A 23,323-nucleotide genomic window follows, 5' to 3' on the forward strand; every position below is an offset into this window, starting at 1 on the left:
GAAATTATATTTTCATTGTTTCATATTTATACCAAAGACAGATACCCAGTATTCAGATGAAAAGTTATGACGGATTATTCTTGATAATCCATTTTGTTCCTATTTATTTGTTATTTAATTTTGTTCCTATTTATTTGGTTACATATCATAAAACAAATGCAATTGTCCAAACTGAGAAAGTCCAACTGGAATGCTCTAGTTATGGGAGAACTTATATTCATAATTATAGGCTGAAAGATACATACCATACTGAAGTGTTTCTGTGACCAACAAGGAAAGATTAAATTATGCCTAGCACATAGTTTGTATTCAATCTATTTTATTTGTATTCTAATTCTATGAGTAATATTATATATATTGTTTATAATAAATATCCACTAAATAGGCTATTAAATTCCTCAAAATACTTCATTTCTTTACATTGTTGGATAACAATTTGTCATACTACATCTTTAGACATTCTTTTACTTTTTTTTTTAAATTAAGGCTCGTTATTAGTTGCAGCTGTCAGATGTTCATTCTGAAAGGTGTAGCAGAGAAGTTGAGGAATCTTGAAGTGCCTTGACAAGCCCTGATGAGCCTCGTTATTTCTGCAAGATGGGTGCAGAGAAGAGGGAAAGGATGCCAATTCAGTAGGTAAGGGACTCCAGTTTCCCCTCCGGACTTTTCCCAAACTAAAAATGCCATCAATTAGTGCTCCATTTATGTTAAACGATCTATTGTTATAAAAGGCAGACAAACTTATGAGGTTTAATTTTTATGCTTTTTCTTTTTCATTCCTTTATGCTTATCTGTTGTTACTGAGCTGCTAAGGAATGTTTGCTATCACGTGAGAACTTACAACGTAGAATTCTATATTTGGCTATCTCTAGCTGCTCCCTTTTCACTGCTGAATCTATCAACTTTTGCTAACATACCTTACCTTAGCTGTATCTTCAAATATGCTATAGTATGAGCTGTTATAAAGCAGTTAACAAAAATCACTAAATCAGCAAATGTACTTTTAAAAATAAAGCTAAGTCAGTTGGTTGCCTCATTATGACTTGAGAGAGGTACTTTGGATGAAGCTTCTGAGCATTTTCACTGCTCAGTGGAATGTTTTATTTTGATTCTGTGAAACTCATAGCTGAAATGTGAAAACTGATGAATGGAAGTATTAACTATACTAATTATGTTTGGGCTATCAGGATAATAAGTCAACCACACAATCTTAATATTGGAGATTTTATGCCATTTTGATTTTCCACAGATATAAAAATATATATTCCATCACCGCTTCCACCACTGACAGTACAAAGCCAAATATAATAATAGGCTACTATTGTTTTCAGAGTATAACAGTAAACAATGCTGAAGGTATAACCCATACATAAAACAGTATGTTTGTATATTGCACAATAATAGTAATAACCTAAGTCATGAATCAGCATCAATATGTAAGTTTTTACTCTCTCTTCCTTGATTATGGGTTTTTTGATGATGTAAATGCTATCATGTTCAATTTTCCATCCTTTCATCCCCAACCTTATGCAGTGCATTTTCTCTAATATACTAGGCACCAATTAATATTTTCTGAATAAATGACAATCCAGATTATCCACAACTTTTCCAATAATATAGCTATGTTATCAGTAATACAGCTATTTAGAAAATTATACTGTCTTTGAAGACAGAGGCCTTGTCTAATTCATCTCTATATTTTTCTTATCTCCTCACATAGTTCAGTGAACAAGAATGCATCAATAAAACAATTTTTAATTTAACTGAATAGAACTAAGTGAGTAGAGAAAGGGACTAATGTGACTAAGACCATGCAGTTTGAATTCACACATAGTATATTCATAGGCTGTTTCTCTAAACCTAATTTATGTCAACCCTCGTAAATGTGTGCTATTGATCTTAAAATGAATGTACCACAAAAATGTTCATAATTTAAAGTAGTGTTTGTCAATCTGCACTTGGAAAAACCTGGGGTTACACAGAGTGTCCTCAAGGAGAAAAATAAAAGTGGAAAGTGGGATTTCTTGACCCCTTCTGAAATGATTGGCTTTTTATAGCTAAACATATTATACTTCTAAGTTTTCATGTCTATAAAGTGCTCCTGGGATTTAAAAAATTGAAAACCACTCGTCTAGAGCAACCTATCCTTATTATTGAATAAACAACAGGAATTGAAGCCCTCCCAAGAATAACAGAATAAACTAGAGTTTGCCATTTAAGGGTAAGTGCATAGAAACTCAAAAGGGGACTTCTCTTTGATTTTTTTGGTCCTTTAACTATGGTAAAAAATTCATTTCACTTTCACCAGACGAATATGGAAAGTAAAAATGTGGATTTCTTACGGATTTTTAAAACAGTCCTAAAAAGTACATCCTATTAAAGTATTGAAACTTTAGGAGCTAGAACTATCATGCCAAAAACATTTGGATCAATAAGATTGAGGTCATAATTAGTGCTCTATCATATTATGTAAATGATATTAAAATTAAAGACTATTTGATTCCACCAAACAAATATGTTTTTCTGTTACATTGAGAATCTCAATGAGTAAGAAGATCAAAACAGCAAATTTTTCTCAAAGATGAAAATCAACTTAAAGAAAAAAAAGTAAACCTTTCTAATATATTTTCTTGATATCTATTGGAGTTAATATATAATACTTGAAAGTGTTTATTTTTTCCATGGATAGTAATACATCAGAAAGAAATGAGCAGTCTTTGGTAAAGCATCTTATTATTGCAAAAGGTATTAAATGGTGTTCTCTGGAGCTCTTGTGCTACTGTCTTAACTAGGTCATTAATGGTCACACATGGATATTGAGCAATTGAAATATGGCTTGTCCAAACTGACACGTGCTATAATTCAAAATATACATTATATTTTGAAGATTTAGCACCAAAATGTAAGCATATAATGACTAAATTTTATAGTGATTAAATATTAAAATGACAATATTTTAGATAATCAGGTTAATTAAATCACTAATATTAACTGCACTTATTTTTTCTTAATTTTTAATGTGGCTACTAGAAAATTTACAATCACATGCACAACTAACACTTTTGGCTCACATTACTTTTTTTTCTTTTCTTTTCTTTTTTTTTTTTTGGAGACAGGGTCTCTCTCTGTAGCCCAGGCTGGAGTGCAGTGCATGATCTTGGCTCACTGCAGCCTCAAACGTCTGGGCTCAAGCCATCCTCCTGTCTCGGCCTCCCGAGTAGCTGGGACCACAGGCTAATGGGAGTGGGTGTGGGTGCCATCACGCCCAGCTAATTTTTTTTTTTTTTTTTTGCAGAGATAAGGTCTCCCTATGTTGCCCAGGCTGGTCTCCAACTCCTAGGCTCAAACCATCCTCCTGCCTTGGCCTCCCAAAGTGGTGGGATTATAGGCATGAGCCACCATGCCCAACCTCACATTACATTTTCATGGGAGAATGAGTGTTGCTCTAAAGGTTCCTTCAAAGTAGGGGATAAGTTGTTAAGAGAAGACCAAAAGGCAAGTGTTTGAGATGTGCTCTCATGTTTCAACCAGGGCAGCTCTGATTTAATTTGTTCCATATAATTGACTTCTGCTTAAGAATTTGATAAAACAAGATTGCTAAGAAAATAAAGCCTTAATATTAATTGCTTCAAATTTTGTATATTTATGAGCAAGATAAACTAAATAAACATTTCTTATAAATCACTTATGGTCCTCTCCTTTTTTTTTCTGAGACCTCTAAGATCTGAATAAATGACCACACATCCTGATTTGCCTGGAAGAGTTTATAAACATGTTGTCTCATTTTAATAATTAACATTGTCCCCTGTCACTGTCACAAGTGTTCCATTTGGGCTATAGGTTATATGATCACTCTAGTTCTGACCAACTTTTCACAAGTACAACCTCAGAGTCCCTAGTATTCTTCCCTCAGAACATGTCTCTTGCCTCCGGCCCAAGGGTTTTCTGTTGACACGGCCATAAATGAGATCAGTGCCCTTGCCCATATGGGAGCAACCTAGAAATATAGAAGAAATAAAGCCAAATGAGACAACCTTTGAGCAACGGAAGATAGGAGTCAGGGAAGAAATTATTTCTTCTGTTTTCTCCCACATCTTTCCTTTCTTGGGACGGTTTATAAATAGTATGTATAACATGGAGGATGGGAGTGTAAGTAATCAGTTCCAAGCATCAGGCATTCAGTCACATTTAGCAGTGGCCAGCTCAATAACACATCTTCATATTAACTCTTTCTCTATTCCTGATTTTCTCTTCTTGTCCCTCATCCTTGCTCCTTGCGATAGGACTCCCTAACAAAACAATAGCACAGATGCCCTCTGCAGGGGGTTTACTTTCTGTTGAATACAGGCCAAAATAATATCTTAACATAGAAAGCTTAAATATGTCAGGCTCTGCCAGATTACTTGTATCAATAACCATCATAATAATATCTTTTCAGGTAAAGCTACTTGTACCCCACTGAAAGCTAATCAATATGGAACCAATCTTTAATTTAAGTAAGGGAGATTTAGGGAACTCTATTTAAGCATGAATCATCATGTGATCCTATCCTAAATCAAGCATATTTTTTTCATAACTTGGCTTTTGCCTTTAGAATATCTTTAAGATACAGTCATCACCGTATACCTCATTTCTAGGAACCAGCTATGTTGTCACGCACCTTTTGCTTATGCTCCAGATTATCCATGAGAACAAATGCTTATACCAATTATTTTGTATTCTGTGTGCAGATCAATTTTTAGGTCCTGTCATTTTTCTTCTGAAATTTTCAGCTCATCCCATTTCAATCTATGTCATAAGAAATAGCAAATAATCTGTTCCAAGACCACAAATGAGAAAAATCAAGGCATGATCACAAGTAAAATCCATTCTCCTGGGTCCAAGCTCATTGCTCTTTCTACTTAAAATAGCTAGGAAATACCACATATACAAATGCAGAACTAAATTTTCAGTAAATCACTGTGGTGTGAAGCTACTGAGGGTATCAAAACACAAAATGTATATATCTAAAGAAATTTAAAAGAAAAAATCTCTATTAGTAAGTAATTTGACTGTGAATGGAAAAATAAACAGTAGCCTCCACTGTTAAATGTGTTCTTTCAGCCAAGAAATGCTAAACTTTCAAAGTTTTTGACATAAAATTCTTTCAGACCATGGGGTTATCCAACTTTAGTGTACATAATACACATTTGCAGGTTCTGGTAAAATGCAGATTTTCCAAATTTCATTCAACACAGATCCAGATTCCATAGGTCTTAGATAAGGCCCAGAAATCTGCAGTAACACTGAATACAAAAATATCAACTCTGACACAAAAATATCTATAAAACTACATGTGGGCTTGAGGGGAATATAAATTAAAATAACACCAAAAGTAGGCTGAAACTTAGCCCAATTTTAGAATTTGGAAGTCCATTTCACAAACAATGAAGTCTACGGAGCTGAATTAAGAATGTAGTTGATAGCCCATATATACTTTGACATTTGAAACAGAACAAATCTATCAGGTGGAAAGAAGGTAGAAAATATGTTACGACTTCTCTCAGAGTCCATACAAACAGAAAACTGGGCAACATTTTTTCTACTACCGATATAATAGAGATACTGATTTTTAGAAGAGCCACAATTACTGTACTCCCCATACCCACCATCAATATATACCCCAACTATAGCTGTTTGGAGACTTTGACTCCCCAAAAATGACTAGGTAAGAAATATGGTGAAGTTGTCTTTGGTGAGCTTTTTTTATGTGTAGGAGTCAGGATAATTAAGGAAGGAAGTGTATTTCCATAATAAAAGCCTGCAGCTCAGGGCAGAGGTGGAAAGACCACAAATAGCATATTAAGCTGGATTGTAATTGTGTGTGTGTGTGCACTGGCACATGTGCATATGCGAAATTCACTGGTTTGGGACAGTGATTCTTAAACTTTATTGTATATCAGAATCACCTGGGGGGCTTGTTAAGCCACAGATGGCCATACGATTTCTAATTTAGTAGGTCTGAGGTGGAGACTGATAATTGGCATTTCTAACAAGTCTACAAGTGATGCTGATACTATATGTTCAGAGCCACACTTTGAATATCATTAGTTTATAATGCCAAAGTGTCATGAAATTGGAAATAATCTTAATTGAGAAAAGCAAAAATCCACAAAATGAAAGCATGTTAGTCACTAAAAGTTAGATTAGGCTCTACATCATTCTACTTCCAGTAAGACATCTGAGAAGTGATTCCACCTGTCCTGAGATGGAAAGGGCAACCCATACGTGCTGCCTGGAGTCAAACACTGTGTTTGGGTAATCCTTCCTGACACTAACACTGAAAAAATAGTAAAAAGTCAATTTGGAAATTATTAAAAAATAATTTAGGTCGTATAAAATATTACATCATTCGAGTTGCAGAAAAGCATACCTCTGAAAAAGAAACCAGAAAAAATGTTAGAAAATTGTTTGGTGTCATCAACAGGTTAATATGGTACATAAGAATGAGCTATAAAGAATCACAAGGGAGCATAAGAATGTAATTTTTTAAAGGGCTGCAGAGACAAGTATATAGATGTAAAAAATGCTGGACAAAATAAAGAAGTGTTTTAGAAAATTACAGTTGCAATAGCAGAATTAAAAACTACATAGCAGAGAATAACAGGGTTCCACTGTATGCTGTAGCACCTAAAATATTCTACTGGTTAGAGAATGAATATGCAGACAATGGAAATAGATTAGAAGCAGATACAATATAGTCAAATACTGACATCTGATAAAGGTACCATTTCCAACCAGAGAGTAAAAGATATATTATTCAACAAATGCAATTGGTTAACTATTGGAAGAAAAATTAGCTCATTTTCTCACATCATATGCCAAAATAAATTCCTCACTTAAGAAAATGAAAAAATTAAACTACACAAAGAGAAAGAAATACAAGTGAAAGATTTGATCTTGGTGTGGAGGAAGTTGTTCCAGGTATGGTAGCAAAGGGATAGGTAATTGCTCAAAGATAAGAATGAAGCAATAGTTTTGAATACACTTACATGTTAAAAATAAAACTTCTGCATGTGAAAATACACAATAGAAAGGAAAAAAATGTAAACCATTAAATTGGATCAAAACTTTCAATATACTTTAATATCCACTATGTCTAAAATGCCTATATATTAATATAAAAATGGAAAAACTCTATATAAAACTGATATTCAAAAAATGCAAACAGATAATGCATATAAAAATGTATTTACTCTTAAAGGGATTTTAATTTAATTTATTATTATTATTATTCTCATTTTTGAGACAGAGTCTTGCTCTGTTTCCCATGCTGGAGTGTATTTGTGCAATCTCAATTCACTGCAACCTCTGCCTCCAGGGATTCAAGTGATTCTCATGCCTCAGCCTCTTAAGTAGCTGGGATTACAGGTGCCTGCTACCATGCCCAGCTAATTTTTGTATTTTTAGTAGAGATGTGGTTTCACCATTTTGGCCCAGCTGGTTTCAAAATCCTGGCCTCAAGTGATCCACCCACCTCTGCCTCCCAAAATGCTGGGGCATCACGCCCGACCTTAAAGGGAATTTTACAGTAAAATTAAAACAAAAGTACAATATCAGTTTTTGACTGTCAACTAGTCAAGGATTAAAAACACCACCAATAATAATAATAATGATAATAATACTCAGATCTGGAAGTAGTAAAGGGAAAAGTCAATACAATGCTTATAAGAATATAAATTAGCATTACCTTCCTGGAGAAAAATTTGAAAATATACATCAAGAGCCTTAAAAGTTTTCATAATTGTGGCTCAGCATTTTCAATTCTAGAAATTTATTCTAAGTAAATAATGAACTGGGCAAAAAGATTTATGTATCAACAGAGTAATAAATAACAGTATTATTTATAATAGTAAAAGTGAAAAAATTCCCTTAATGTTAAAGCAATAGTAAACTACTTAAAAGAATTGTTGTTTCCTGAAGCACTATAATAATAAATAGTCATATAAAAATATAGAAAAATATTTGATGAAAAAACATGTTTATTTAGTAGTCTTAAATGAAAAGAACAAGTTACAATATTTTCTTTAAAATATGTTTATATATCTATATATGTTTGTTGATTTGGTGGGCTGTGTTTTTAGTTTGTTTGTTCATTTTGCATGGTCTCTAGATCAACTGCGAAAAGATTTTTAAAAATGTATGATTATGGAGCAGCACTGAAGATAGCCAATTAGAAGCAGCTGCAGTCCACAGCACTCACAGAGAGGAATGAAAAGGGGCAAGTGAATTCAGCACCTTCAACTGAAATATCTAGGTTCTTGTATTGGGAACAACTAGGCTATCAACTGGACCCACAGAAAACAAAGAAAAGCAGGATGGGGCGACAGCTGACCAAGGAGCAGCATGGAGCCAAAGGACTCCCCACCTCTAGCTAAGGGAAGCAGTGAGTTATTGTGCAACCCTGCCCAGGAAACCATTCTTCACCCAGGGTTCTTTGCAACTTGGGATCCGGAGATCCCCTCCTGAGCCCAGGCAACCAGGGCCTTGGGTCTGAAGCACAGAGCTGTGTGGAGTCTCAGAAGAGCAGCTGCTCAGGCACACACAGAGACCCAGAAGTTTTACATACTCTGGCCCCAGGATTCCCAGCAAGGTGGCAGATCCATCCATAGATTCCGAAGAAGGGGGCTGAATTCAGGGAGGGCCAAAAAGCATCATTCTGTGTGTCCCACTTCCACAGCACCTCACAAGACCTACTGGCTTGAAATTCCAGCCAGCCAACAGCAACAGACTGAGCCTGCTAGAGACAGGAGAGAGGTGGGGGAGCAGGGCGACGTGGGTGGGTAGGTGGGGAGGGAGGGGCAGCCGCCGCCATTTTTGCAGTTCAGTCAACTCAGCCTTCCAGCCAGGCTGGCTCCAGAGAGTCCAGGCGGCCCCATGAGGAGAGGTTCCAAGCAATGGAGCACACCTGCTTTGCCAGATCATGCCCAAAATGTATTTACTCTTAAAGGAAATTTTATTTTATTTTATTTTTTATTATTTTATTTCTTCATCTTTCTTTCTTTATTTCTTCTCCCCACTTCTTTAAGCAGGACCTCTTTCCATTCCTCCTCTTTGGACAGAAGGCCTTTAGTGACTCCAGCCATGCCTATATGGACAGAACTCTGACCTCTTCCAGGGATAGAACACCCAGGGGGAGGAGCAGCTGCCGTCACTGTGGTTAGTGGACTCAGCTCTTCCAGCCTGCTGGCTCTGGAGAGTATGGGAGCTCTGGACAAGGAAGGGTCCCCCCCAGTGCAGCACACCTTCTCTGCCAAAAGCAGCCAGACTGCTTCTGTAAGTGGGTCCCTAATCCCGTTCCTCCTGACTGGGTGAGACCTCCCAACAGGGGTCTCTGGACACCTCAAACAGGAGCATTCAGGTCAGCAACAGGTCAGTAATCCCCTGGGATGGAATGTCCAGAGGAAAGAGTTGGCTGCCATCATTGCTGTTTTGCAGCCCTCACTGGTGATACCTTCAGGTATGGGAAAAACTGAGGCAATTAAGGTCTGTAGTGTATCCCAAGAAAACTGCAGTAGCCTTATGGTTGCTAACCATCAGTGGCCTGACTGTAAAAGAAAAACAAACAGAAAACAACAACAAAAAGACACCATAAAAGCCCCATTCAAATGTGAGCAGCCTCAAAGATAAAAGGTAAATAAGCCCACAAAGATGAGAAAAAAAAATGCAAAAACACTGAAGACTCCAAAAGCCAGAATGCCTCTTCTCCTCCAAATGACTGTTAAAGCTCTCCAGCTAAGGCACAGAACTGGGCTGAGGCTGAGATGGCTGAATTCACAGATGTAGGCTCCAGAAGGTGGGTAATAAAGAACTTCACTGAACTAAAGGAGCATGTTGTAACCCAGTGCAAAGAAGCTAAGAATCATGATAAAAAAAAAACACAGGAGCAGATATCCAGAATAGCCAGTTTAGAGAGGAACATAACCAACTTATGGAGCTGAAAAACACAACACAAGAACTTCACAGTGCAATCACAAGTATCAATAGCAGAATAGACCAAATGGAGGGAGAATCTCAGAGCTTAAAGACTATCTTTCTGAAATAAGACTGGCAGACAAGAATAGAGAAAAAAGAATAAAAACAAATGAAAAAATCAAACCTCCAAGAAATATGGGATTATGTAAAAAGATCGAACTTATGACTGAGTGGGGTACCTGAAAAAGGCAGGGAGAATGGAACCAAGTTGGAAAATATACTTCAGGATATCATCCAGGAGAACTTTCCCAACCTAGCAAAAAAGACCAACACTCAAATTCAGGAAATACAGAGAACCCCAGGAAGACAGTCTTATATAAGAAGATAAACCCCAAGACACAAAGTTATCAGATTCTCCAAGGTCAAAATGAAAGAAAAAAATTCTAAGGGCAGCCAGAGAGAAAGGCCAAGTCACCTACAAAGGGAAGCCCAACAGACTAACAGTGGACCTCTTAGCAAAAACCCTAAAAGAAGAGACTGGGGACCAACATTCAACATTCATAAAGAAAAGAATTTCCAACCCAGAATTTCATATCCAGCCAAACTAAGCTTCATAGGTGAAGGAGAAATAAGATCCTTGTCAAACAAGCAAATGCTAAGGGAATACATCACCACCTGGCCTGCCTTTTAAGACTTCATGAAGGAAGTACTAAATATGGAAAGGAAAAACTGTTACCAGCCACTGCAAAAACAAAATTAAGTACATAGACCAGTGACACTATCAAGCAACCACGTAAACAATATGCAAAATAACCAGCTAGCATCATAATGACAGGATCAAATTCACACATAACAATACTAACCTTAAATGTAAATGGTCTAAATACCCCATTAAAAGACACAGACTGGCAAGCTGGATAAAGAGCCAAGACCCATCGGTATACTGTCTTCAAGAGATCCATCTCACATGCAAAGACACACATAGGCTCAAAATAAAGGGATGGAGGAAAAGCAAGTGAAAGGAACAATTAAGACAAAAGTAGAAACCAATGTGAGGATCAATTGCACTGCTAAATATAAGTTATTTTTTGAAAAAAAAAAGAAAATAAAACATCTTCTCTAAACACAGGCATACCTCAGAGATATTGTAGGCTTGGTTCCAGACAATAAAGCAAGTCACTTGAATTTTTTGGTTTCCCAGTGAATATAAAAGTTATTGTTACACTATACTATAGTTTATTAAGTGTGAAATGGCATTATGTCTAATATAGCAACGTACCTACTTTAATTAAAAATAATTTATTGCTAAATAATGGTAACAACCATTTGAGATTTTAGCTAGTCATCAACCTTTCACAGATAAAATGTCTTGCTTCCATGCTGCTGGCTCCTAACTGGGCAGTCAGTTGGTTGTTGAAGTTTACAGTGTCTGTGGCAATTTCTTAAAATAAGAAAACAATGAAGAATGCCACATTGACTGACTCTTCCTTCCACCAAAGATTTTCCTGTAGCATGAGATGCGGTTTGATGGCATTTTACCCACAGTAGAAATTCTTTCAAAACTGGAATCAATTTCCTCAAACTCTGCCATTGCTTCATCAACTAGGTTTATGGAATATTCTAAACCTTGTGTTGTTATTTCAACAATGTTCAGAACATCATCAGCAGGAGTAGATGCTATCTCAACCACTTTCTTTGCTCATCTGTAAGAAGCAATTCCTCATCTGTTTAAGTTTTATCATGAGATTGCAGCAATGTGGTCACATCTTAAGGCCCCACTTCTAATCCTATTTCTTTTTCCGTTTCCACCCCATCTGCAGTAACCTCCACTGAAGTCTTGAACCCCTCAAAGTCATTCATGAGGGTTGGAATCAACTTCCTCCAAATGCTTATTAAAATGGTGATATTTTGACCTCCTTCCATGAATCACAGGTATCCTTAATGGCATCTGAAATAACAAATTATTTCCAAATGGTTTTCAATTTACCTGTCTCAGATCTATCAGAGGAATCACTATGGCAGCTATAGCCTTACAATATGAATTTTTTAAATCAAAAGACTTAAAAGTAGAGATTACTGCTTGATCCATGGGCTGCAAAATGGATGTTGTTAGCAGGCATGAAAAGAATATTCATCTCCTATTACACCTCCATAAGGGTTCTTAAGAGACTAGGTGCCTTGCCAATGAGCAGTAATATTTTGAAAGAAATCTTTTTTTTTTTCTTAGCATTTGGTCTCAACAGTGGGCTTAAAAATATCCAGTAAACCATGCTGTAAATAGATATGCTGTATCCAGGCTTTGCTATTCCATTTACAGAGCACAGGCATAATAGATTTAGCATATTCTTAAGGGCCATAGAATTTTCAAAATGGTAAATGAGCATTGGCTTCAACTGGAAGTCATCAGCTGCAAGAGCAAATAAGGGAGTAAGCTTGTTCTTTGAAGTTTTGAAGTCAGGCATTAACTTCTCTCTAGTTATGAAACTTATAGATGGCATCTTCTTCCAATAGAAGGTTGTTTAGTTCACATAGAAAATCTGTTGTTTAGGGTAGCAACCTTCATCAATGATCGTAGCTAGATCTTCTGTCTAAATTGCTGCATCTTCTACATAACTACTTGCTGCTTCATCTTGCACTTTTTTGTTGTTCTTGTTACGGGATGGCTTTTTTTTACTTAAACCTCATGAACCAACCTCTGCTAGCTTCAAACTTTCCTTCTGCAGCTTCCCCACCTCTCTCGGCCTTCATAGAATTGAAAAGAGTTAGGGCCTTGCTCTGGATTTGGGAATGTTGTGGCTGGTTTGATCTTCTATCCAGACCACAAAAACTCTCTCCACATCAACAATAAGGCTGTTTTGTTTTCTTGTCATTAATCTGTTAACTGGAATACCACATTTAGTTTCCATCAAGAATGTTTTCCTTGCATTCACAGCTTTGTTATGTATTTCACATTGGAGGAATGGCTTTCAGCCTCTCTCAGCCATTGACATGCCTTCCTCACTAAGCTTAATCATTTCCAGCTTTTGATTCAAAATGAGAGATTCATAACTTTCTCCTACTTGAACCATTAGAGGCCACTGTAGGTTTATTAAATGACCTAATTTCAATAGTATTGTGTCTCAAGAAATAAGGAAGCCCAAAGAGAGAGCGACAGGAGATGAGATGAGAGAATGGCCAGTGGGAACAATGAGAAGACACAAAATTCATCAATTGAGTTTACTGTGCCAAATGGTTAGAATTCATGGTTTCCCAAAAAATTTACAATAGTAATATCAAAGATCACTGATCAGTGATCACCATAACAGATATAACAATAATGAAAAAGTTTGACATATTGCAAAAATTACCAAAATGTGACACACAGAGACAAAATGAGCATATGCTATTTAAAAAATGGCACTGATAGCCTTCCTGGACACAGGATTGCCACAAACCCTCAATTTGTAAAAAAAATGCAATTATCTACAGAATGCAATAAAGTGAAGCACAGTAAAAGGAGGTATACCTGTATAACAAAGAAATAGAAAAACCCTACAAATACGCAATAGCAAAATGACAAAATTTATCTAAGTAAATGTCAGGATGACTTAAGAGTAAGCAAGGCATTAATATACTACCTAGAGGTCTAATACCAAGCCATATGGTGACCTCAATATATGCTGAGAAGACAATTCAATACAATTTAGCATGTGTTTTTGATTTAATTATGTTCTTAGTAAAGTATGAATAGAAGGATATAGTCTTACTTTGATAGTTTTTATTTATATCTCCAAATCCAGTGCTCTTCCCAGTGGCTATCATTATTTTACCAAAAAAGTAGCAGGGTGTTGCACAGAGGAAATAATATATAATGAAAACATAAAATTTTCCTGGTGAGTGTGGTTGGGATTTTCAAGTATCCATTCTAATTCTAAAAGATTACTCTATGTTAGTTGGGGTAATCCCATTTTCCTCACGAATGATTGATTTAAAAATGGACATGCAACTCAACTGTATCCAATAAAATATAAGGGAAATTATGTTGGGACACTTGCATAAAAAGTGTGCTCCCTCCTAAGAAAGAGACTTGAGATATTACAATCGTTTTTTCTTCTGGCTATTTCAGTGTCTGGATGTGACCATCTGAACTGCTGTAGTCACACAGTAGTTATGAAGCCAAGTTCAATGACTATACCAGAAAGATTGGTCTTTGAGTTATTGTTGCACCATGGCTGGATCCTGCCTGCCCTAGTTGTCATTTTTCATGTATGTAAGATAAAAAGTAAACTAATTATTTAAACCAGTTGGAGCTGAATTTTTTTATCACTTGCTTTCTAAATGATACATCTGTGATAAACTAAATGCCAAAACTATACTTAATAATGAAACAAGAAACAAATTCCCATTAAAACCAGCTTTCCTATATACTAGCAATAGAGATGTCCTCTATCACTACTATTATTTTAGGAAGTTCTAGCTAAAAATTGAAAGACAACTAATAAGCAATTAGAAGCCATAATGGAGAAAAAGTACCATTACTAATAACAAAAATATTAAATTCAGTTTTAAAACCCTACTATGAAATGTGTGGAAGTATATAAAAAGCAAACATAAAAACATGTATAAAATATTAAAGAATAATTTTAATAGCCCTTTCCCCATAACTTCTGTAGAGAAATACTTTCTTAATAGTTGATCAGGTGCATGGACTTTATTAGAGAAAAATGCTGGAAATTGGAGCTTTAGGTAAAATGAATGAACAGATTACAAGCTCAAGCTTCTGTATAGCATGTTTTATATTACATTATTTTTTATTTAGATTCCTATTTTCTTGTTTTTCTTTATTTCTTCTAAAAAATAGAAAAAGGGGATACATGTGCAGAACGTGCATGTTTGTTACATAGGCATACATGTGCCATGGTGGTTTGCTGCACCTATTGACCTATCCTCCAAGTTCCTTCCCCTCACCCCGCACCTCCCAACAGGCCCTGGTGTGTGCTGTTCCCCTTTCTGGGTCCATGTGCTCTCAATGTTCAACTCCCACTTATAAGTGAGAACATGTGGTGTTTGGTTTTCTGTTCCTGCGTTAGTTCGCAAAAATCACAAGCATTCCTTTACACCAACAATAGGCAAGCAGAGACCCAAATCATGAATGAACTCTCATTTACAATCACTACAAAGAGAACAAAATACCTAGGAACACAGCTAACAAGGGATGTGAAGGACCTCTTCAAGGAGAACTACAAACCACTGCTCAAGGAAATAAGAGAGGAAACAAACAAATGGAAAAACATTTCATCCTCATGGATAGGAATAATCAATATCGTGAAAATGGCCACACTGCCCAAAGTAATTTATAGATTCAATGCTATTCCCACCAAACTACCATTGACATTGTTCACAGAATTAGAAAAAACTATTTTAAATTTCATATGGAATCAAAGAAGACCCCATATAGCCAAGACAATCCTAAGCAAAAAGAACAAAGCTGGAGGCATCACGCTACCTGACTTCAAACTATACTACTAGGTTCCTATTTTCAAGTCATGCTCTATGCGCTACCACAGTGAATCAGGCCCAAGGCTCCTGTGTGTGGTGCTACTGCACCTTCCCTGGAAAGGCCAAACTGAAACCAGGATGAGTTCCAGGGGATAGGAGGCATTTTCTAAGACACTTGGTACCTCTCTGTCTAGGAAAAGGAGCCGTCAACAGGTATCATTTGTTGCAACTCACTACATCCCTGGGAGATATGTAGGGAAAAACAGCCACAGAACCAGAGCAAATTTAATCATTAAGCTATACTAATTATTATCATTTCTCCCTTCCTGAGCCTTGGGTCTGTTTCTCTATATTGGCTGCAGACATTGTGGACAGCTAGTAAAAATTTCGTGTACAATACTGTGACCTTGAACAAAACAGGAAAATTCCAATCTTGGACACATACCAATGTGATATTTTGTGTTTCTGTAGTTGGTCACGGGAGCAGTACCACAACCAGGTGACTGGAAAACTTTTCTTCTAAAGAGGACTGACTAATCCTAGATAATAAAATAAAATAGGCCTTTTCAACTGATTGTAGGGACCTAACTCCATCTCAGAATCTAGACTCCAGTGTACACATATGAGCTTCCTCAACTACATGCAATCACAGAAGATATAAATGTCATTCCTGGACACACATGTTTTGATATGAGTTTCAGTGGAAGTAACAGAACTAGTGGCAGAAACAAAAGTGTAAGAAAGTGGACAGTTTGGAGAGCAGCCAATAGGCAATATGTTGGCAGCAGTTATGAAGAATTCTAGCTTCAAGAATCCGTATCTGAATTCTGACCATACTGGCAAGCTGTAATAGATAACAGAGCTTACACCAAACATGAAGTTAAATATGTCCCTTCCATGAAGCTGATGTGGGCATTAGTAGCCGTCACTTGTAAAGATATCTGTGTCCTGTAAAATATAGATCTTTGGCACTCAGACCAGTAGAAGCATAAGGAAAGGGGAGGATGAGAGGGCCAGGGCAGAAAGACCTGAGCAACATATTCTGGAGTACATGGGTGTAAACTCTTATCAGTAAGTGGTTTGGGGCGGTGGGGTTGGGAGTGCTAATGACTGAGCAGTGACTCACAAAAATCCATATATTCAAGCCCTAACCTCCAATGTTACTGTATTTGGAAAAAGGGCCTATAAGGAGGTAATTAAGGTTAAATAAGTTCATATAGTAGAATTCTGATGTCTTTTTAAGAAAGGACACCAGAACGTACTCTCTCTCTCTTACTCTCTCATTCTCTCACTTTGTCTGTCTTTCTTTGTCTTTCTCTCTGCCATGTGAGGACACGGCAAGAAGGTGGCAATCTATACGCCAGGAAAAGAGCCCTCACCAGAAACTGAATTGTCTGGCACCTTGATCTTAGATTAGCAACTGCATTTCTATTTAAGCTACCCAGGCTGTGGTGTTTTGTTAGAGCAGCCCTAACAGACTAACACATAGAGGATGGAATGCATGTAGAATGGTTAGTACTACCAGTTCCTTTGAAACTGTGATACATAAAAATTCAGATTTAAACCACAATTAATATTCAATGAATGCAATAGAGGGAATATAAGCACAAGACTCTGAGATTTAGGGTGCAATGTTTTGCCTGGAAAAAAATGTGTGTGTTTCTATACTGGGGAATAATTTATTTTAGAGTCACTATTTTAAACTGAAATCACATTTTACAGGTGCTATTGGTAACTTCTCACACAGAGCCAAAAGATCTGATATTAATAAAGATAGTCCAGGGCAAACTCATTTGTGACTTCAAACTATTAGTGAAGTTGCATTTTTGTAGACAAAGTCCCATATGGGGATCAAGGCTCCTGCACTATGAAAACATTTTTGACTAGTGCTTCTTGTTGGTGAAACTGCAGTTTCCGGAAGAATGTATATCATGGTGAATGACCCTCGAAAGGCAAAAGCTAGTGAAGCATCAGCAGAGGGATAGCACAGGGCTAATGAAAGCCTTGGGATTTCTATAGGATGACAAAAATACAGAGAGAAGAGCAGAGAATTGGAAACTGGGAATTCACAGCCATGAACTTTTTGCCTTTTACAAATGTTAGACACTCTTATTGTAATACAGTAATGTAGTATATACACTTTTTGAAAAAAAGAAAAGTTTTCTTTTGAGTTTTTACACCTTGAATATTACAGTCTGTTTCTGTGCTCTCCATATATACATTGGTATATACATTGGAGCTTAGAAAATGTAGGCTTCATGAGATATTTATTATTTTATGTCAGCTTTGGGAGTAAGAAAATGGAAGCCAATTCTAGTACCAATCTTCAGAAAATGAGCACAGATAAGGAAAGGGATCAAAATATCGACAATGTCTGTAGACATTGGGATCATGAGTGGCAGCATAGTGGTTAGAAGTGTAGGCTCTCAAGCTAGTCTGCTTGTTTTGAATCTTGACTTTCACACTTACTGGTGTGAAATATTAGGAAAAATACTTAAGTTCACTATGTCTCCATTTCTTCATTTGTAAAAATAAAATAACAATAACATTGTATACCTCTGGTTTCCATGAGTATTGAACAAAATGATGCATGGACGACAAATAGTAGAATATTTAAGCCATTGTAAGTGCCCAGTCACTGTTAGCTATTATTTTCTTCAAAAATTTTTCAATTTCTTACAATAAGCATATGTTCCTTTACTATCAGAAGAATATTATATTACAAAGATATAACTTTATAACTTTACTGACATCTTTGATATATACATTCTTTCATTTTGTGGATTTTGTAATTTGGGTTTGGATAAGGTCTGAGACAAGAACATGTTATTAGCCATTTAATAGTAATCCAGTGAAACCAATCTGCATTCTGGCAAAGAATGTGAATACAATCTACATTTTAGTATCCACAACTTTTGCATTCTATTTCTGACAGTGACTAACTGTGAGACTTCGTACAAGTTATTTAACTGCCTGTACAAAATGAGGATAATAATACCATGCTTGTATGGTCGTGGTGGTGAACAGGTTAGACAAATAAGAAAGACTCCTGCACAAGGTTGACACAAACAGGCACTCCATCAATATTAGTTACTAAGACATCCCACCCACATTTAGCAGTTTAGACCAGGTATTCTGGTGTGTACGACATGCCAGTACAATTGTTTTTAAATATAGGAATACAATACAGACTGCTGGATTCATCTTTTTGCTATTGTTTTCATATAGACAATTTACAGACATACTAAGTTTATGTGGCCAAAACACAACTGTGTCAACTATTTATTTTTTTTGCAATAGCCATGTGACCAACTATAAGATACAACTTTAATGTCAGGAAGTTCCTCTAAGGGACACCTACTCCTTAATTAAATTAAAACCATGCCTAATATGAAATTCCATTATCTGTGCAATTTGATCAGTCTAAAGGTGTAAGTCAGGAAGATCTTTCAACATCAACACTTCTATAGAAGTGACATATAATCATCTGAGGTATGCAGTGGTAGACTCTTTTGCCTAAAACACTCGGGTATTGCCATTATGGTGGCATAATTGACATTGCATATTTACTCTATAAAGAATATCCAAAGAGGCTTATGATTATTATAAAATGTGAACACACAGCCATTGATGAAATTACAGAATGTCTCGAGATTTACAACGATAGAAATGACTTATTTTATCAATTTCTATTTATTTCTATTTTGTGCATGACATTAACCTTGAGTAGCTAGAAATACGTACTTCAACGTCATCTTGTATTTTGTTGATAGACACAGCTCCAAAAGCATAAAGTGGAATATCAATTGCAAAAACCAGAGATTTATGTTCTCTATAGTATACTAGCACAAGTTCAAAAATCAATAACTGTTGACTAGTCCCCAGAAAAACCTAACACTGGAAATTCAATACCATAGAATATCAGGCAACACCACTCCTATAACCCAAGTAGTCTGTAGCTCAACAGAAGCTGACTTTAATAAAATAAAATTGATATGTTGAATAGTGATAGCACTCTCTTGAAGCCCATCTATTTTTAAAGACAGCTTAAAGTTCCATTTATTTTGGAATAGATACATTATAAATTTTGTTACGTGAACGTGAGTAGCACTGATTCAATAGACTAAAGTAATTCAAATTATCAGTATTTCCCCCCAAAACCTAAATTACTGATATGTGGTGATTAAAGATAGGAATTTTTGATGTCAGAGAGATCTTTGTTTGAATTGTCCTTCCACCAATTTATTGTGACATTTAGCAAATAATCTCTCTGAGCCTCAATTTTTTCATGTTATTAATAAATAGTAATAATCCTCAGGTTTATTTTAAGGTTTGAGTTCACATTACCTTCTACAATTCACTGGTTTATATATTCCAATATTCTGAATCCATAACTCCTATAAAACAGCTATTGTCCAGGTGTCAAGAACATACATTGGGGAAAGGACAGTCTCTCCAAAAAATGGTGTTGGGAAAACTGGATATCCATATACAAAAGAATGAAACGGCACCCCATCTCTCTCTATGTAAAAATCAAATCAAAATGGATTAAAGACCTAAATCTAAAACCTCAAGCTGTAAAACTCCCAAAATAAAACATTGGAGAAACTCTCCAGGACATTTGTGGGCAAAGATTTCTTAACACCCTACACGCACAGGCAACCAAAGCAAAAGTGGACAAATGGAATCATATCAAGTTAAAGAGCTTTTTCACAGCAAATGAAAAAATCAACAAAGTGAAGAGACAACTCACAGAATGGGAGAAAATATTTGCAAACTACGTATCTGACAAGGGATTCATAACCAGAATATATAAGGAGCTCAAATAACTCTATAGGAAAAAAAAATCTATCAATATGATTAAAAATGGGCAAAATATCAGAATATAAATTTCACAAAAGAAGACATATAAATGGAAAACATCTATAGGAAAAGTTGTTCAATATCATTGATCATAAGATAAATGGAAATAAATAGTACAATGAGGTATCATCTCACTCCGGTTAGAATGGCTTTTATCCAAAATTCAGGCAATAACAAATGCTGGCGGGGATGTGGAGAAAAGGGAATCCTTGCACACTGTTGGTGGGAATGTAAATTAGTACAGACACTATAGAGAACTGTTTATAGGTTCCTCAAAAAATGAAAAATAGAGCTGACATTGATCTAGCAACCCAACTCCTAGGTATACACTCAAAAGAAGGGAAATCAGTATCTCAAAAAGATATCTGCATTCCCATGTTTATCACTATTTACAACAGCTAAGATTTGTAAGCAAACTAGGTGTCTATCAATAGATAAGTGTATAAGGAAAATGTGATACATTTACACAATGAAGTACCATTCAGCCATAAAAAGAATGAGATCCTGTCATTTCTAACAACATATATAGAATTGTACTTCATCATATTAAGTGAAATGAATCAGGCACAGAAAGACTAACTTTGTATGTTTTCACTTATTTGTGGGAGCTAAAAATTAAAATAATCGAAGTTATAGAAAAAAAAAGAGTGGAAAAGTGGTTACCAGAGGCTGAGAAGAGTAGTGGGGGGGCTTCGGAGGAAGTGGAAATGGTTAATAGGTACAAAACAAGTAGAAAGAATGAATAAAATCTAGTATTTGCTAGCACAACAGAATGACTACAGTAAATAAATAATTTATTTGTATTTAAAATAACTAAAAGAGTGTATTAGTCAAGGTTTTCTAGAGGGACAGAACTAATAGCATAGATGTATATATAAAGGGGAGTTTATTAAGGAGTATTAACGCACACAATCATGAGGTGAGGTCCCGCAATAGACCGTCTGCAAGCCGAGGAGCAAGGAAGCCAGTCTGAGTCCCAAAACCTCAAAAGCAGGGAAGCTGACAGTTGCTGCCTTCAGTCTGTGGTCGAAGGTCCAAGAGTCACAGAGCTGAAGAACTTGGAGTCCAATGTTTGAGGGCAGAAACCATCCAGCATGGGAGAAAGATGTAGGCCAGGAGACTAAGCCAGTCTAGTCTTTTCAGCTGATTACATTGTGCCCACCCAGACTGAGGGTGGGTCTGCCTTTCCCAGTTCACTGACTCAAATGTTAATCTTCTTTGGCAACACCCTCACAGACACAGCCAGGAACAATACTTTGCATCCTTCAATCCAATCAAGTTGACATTCAACATTAATCATCACCAAGAGTATAATTCGATTGTTTGTAACACAAATAATAAGTGCTTGGGGTGGTGGATACTCCATTTACTCTATTGTGATTTTTACATATTGCATGCCTGTATCAAAATATCTCATGTAACTCATAAATATATACACCTACTATGTGCCCAAAAAAGATAAAAAAGTAAAAATAAATAAATAAATAAACTATTGTCAAGGTTATTAATGATCTCCATATTGCCTTCTCAGCAACATTCAACCCAACTAACAGTGTCTTCCTGAAGCATTCTCCTCTCTTTACTTTTGAGACACTAAATTTGCCTGTATACCATTTCATGATACTTCTCAGCCACATCTGAGAGCTCACCCTTCTCTGTGCAGTATTGAATCCTTGTATTCAAGATTGACTGAAGGCACAATCTTGAGATCCTAGTTTTTCCTTCTCCCCTCTCTTCTTCTTTTGTCATCTATAATCACTTTCTAGGTAATTCAATTCTAGCATCATAACCTTAAATGCCATTTATATTTTGATAATTCTAAAATATTTACTGAAACCCCAGACCTATAGTCTGAGTCTAGATTTGTATGTTATAGTTTCTTTGATATCACATTTCACAGGCATCCTAAAGTTAATATGCAAAAGAAAAAGAGCCCTTGATTTTCAACTAACAACAACAAAAAACTTGTTGCTTACTAAATTGTCCTCAGTTTACTAACTGTGCCACTGTAAACCCAGTTTTTCAAACTGAAAGCCTACAGTTTATAATTGATTACTTGCTTTCCTCCATTTCCCAAGCCCATGCATCACCAAATCCTGTGGATTTATCTCCAAAACAAGTTCCCAGTTTACTTCTATCTCCAATACTATCGTCATTATCCAATCCTACATCTATTGTCACCTGGGACTGATTCAAATGCCTCCTAATAGGCTCCCTTAATGCCATTGTTTACTCTCACTATCCATTCTCCCTGCAGTAGATATAAGAAAATTTTTATAATGCAAATCAGGTCATTTATTGTCCCTGCTTAGAACACTTCAAGGGAGTCTTGTTGCTCTTAGGATAAAATCCATGTTCCTCACCTTGGACTTTAGGGTTTCTAAATGATCTAGTTCCTGGCTACCTCTCTATCCTCATCTCATGTCATTTTCCTCCTTTCTCACTGAACTTTAGCCAAACAGGCCCCCTTTTCTGCTCCAACATCTGAAACTCCTTTCTAACCTATTATTGGAATGGTTTGACCCCAGATCCTTTCATGGCTGGCTCCTTTTCATCTCAGTCCAAATGTCATCTCCTCAGACGCCTTTCTTAACTCTTCCTCTCTAGTTATACTATCTCATTATCCTGTTGATGTCCTTTAGAGTAGCTAATGTAATGTAGTTGTCATTCATTTATGTGTTTGTTATCTGTTTCCTTGAGTAAAATATAAGCTAATGTAAGCTGTGTGTAAGCAAGGATGTTGTTTCTTTTATTTATTGCAATATCACAAGAGTCCTAGAAAAGTTTTGTGTTTTAGGAGTGCTCTATACATATTTATGGAATGAATAAATAATAGATACAAGCACTTAGAATAATGATTATGCTCAATAAATTGTAGCTGTAAGTTTTATTAAATTAAGAACATGAAGAAGGAGAAGGGAAGATGAAGAGGAGAAGAGGGAAAAAGTAAAATAGGAGGAGGTTGGAGAAAGAGAATGAGGAACTTCCTAAGTCTTCCTATAAATTTATACTTTGTTGATGCAGTGAT

The sequence above is a fragment of the Pan paniscus genome, chromosome X (genome assembly GCF_029289425.2).
Source record: "Pan paniscus chromosome X, NHGRI_mPanPan1-v2.0_pri, whole genome shotgun sequence".
Lineage (NCBI taxonomy): Eukaryota > Metazoa > Chordata > Mammalia > Primates > Hominidae > Pan > Pan paniscus.